At 53.7% G+C, this 229-nt stretch overlaps 1 protein-coding gene across 5 annotated transcripts in view; it reads right to left on the bottom strand.

Annotated features, from left to right (window-relative positions):
• The window catches only part of LOC107659533 (semaphorin-3F-like), a 65784-nt gene that overhangs the window by 10979 nt on the left and 54576 nt on the right, over nt 1-229 (bottom strand). The gene's annotated exons all lie outside the window — the stretch shown is intronic.

A 229-nucleotide genomic window follows, 5' to 3' on the forward strand; every position in this document is an offset into this window, starting at 1 on the left:
CCGTCCACAGGGCATGGCCTTCTCTCTGGACGTCATCCGAACTCCCTTCAAGTCTCTCCACAGCTCATGGCACATCTCCCACACCTTCAGCCTTCTCAAAAGAGCCTTTTGTTCAGAAAAAGAGGGTGGATTTCTGTAACACGGCTTCGAATAAGCTATTATTCATCTCAGCATATGGACGTGGGGGGGGGGGATCTTGTGCCATATGGCAGGGAGGGCGGGGACCGTC

Source organism: Sinocyclocheilus anshuiensis, unplaced genomic scaffold (assembly GCF_001515605.1).
Source record: "Sinocyclocheilus anshuiensis isolate Anshui unplaced genomic scaffold, SAMN03320099.WGS_v1.1 scaffold848, whole genome shotgun sequence".
NCBI lineage: Eukaryota > Metazoa > Chordata > Actinopteri > Cypriniformes > Cyprinidae > Sinocyclocheilus > Sinocyclocheilus anshuiensis.